Source organism: Etheostoma spectabile, chromosome 8 (assembly GCF_008692095.1).
Source record: "Etheostoma spectabile isolate EspeVRDwgs_2016 chromosome 8, UIUC_Espe_1.0, whole genome shotgun sequence".
Lineage (NCBI taxonomy): Eukaryota > Metazoa > Chordata > Actinopteri > Perciformes > Percidae > Etheostoma > Etheostoma spectabile.
In genome coordinates, this window is record NC_045740.1 from 17,325,114 (window position 1) to 17,325,708 (window position 595).

At 33.3% G+C, this 595-nt stretch overlaps 1 long non-coding RNA gene across 1 annotated transcript in view; it reads right to left on the reverse strand.

Annotated features, from left to right (window-relative positions):
• The window catches only part of LOC116693826 (uncharacterized), an 8,176-nt gene that overhangs the window by 2,144 nt on the left and 5,437 nt on the right, over window positions 1-595 (reverse strand). The window lies entirely within an intron of this gene.

The following is a 595-nucleotide window of genomic DNA, read 5'->3' on the forward strand; positions in this document are numbered from 1 at the left end:
TTTTTACAAATTACATGTTATGACATACATTGAGAGCAAAAAAAGATAAATACAAACTACGAATTACAACAACATGACAATTTACATTATAAAGTGCAGAGAGCGGTTAAAGTGCATGCGTTAAAGTGCATGTGCTAATAGTGCAAAGAACAGACCATAAAGTGCAGAACGCAAAACATTACAAATTAATAATATTCCAAGGTAGGAGCTGATTTTTGTCTAATTTTTTCCTTCTTCTTAACTCAGTGATGACTTGTATGTTGCCAGTGGTCACCATCTCATTCAGGTTAAACCCTACGGAGCTAGATTTGTTTCTTTATTACATGCAAGAAAACAAATGATCTGAGAGAAGAAGAAGAAAAAAAAAAACATTTGAGAGAAAAAGTCATCACACTGATACCAAAAAAAACATTTTATGAGAGGAAAAAAAATGTCTTTGAGAAAAGGTTTGCACACAGTTGGAATTCATAATTGCTCTGCTTGATATTGTGTGAATTATAATCATCGTTTGAGGGTGTGGTGTGCAGTTACGGTGAGTAAATGTTGCAGCGGAAAAGAACACTTGCAGATAATCATATGTATAGTGTGCTTAAAA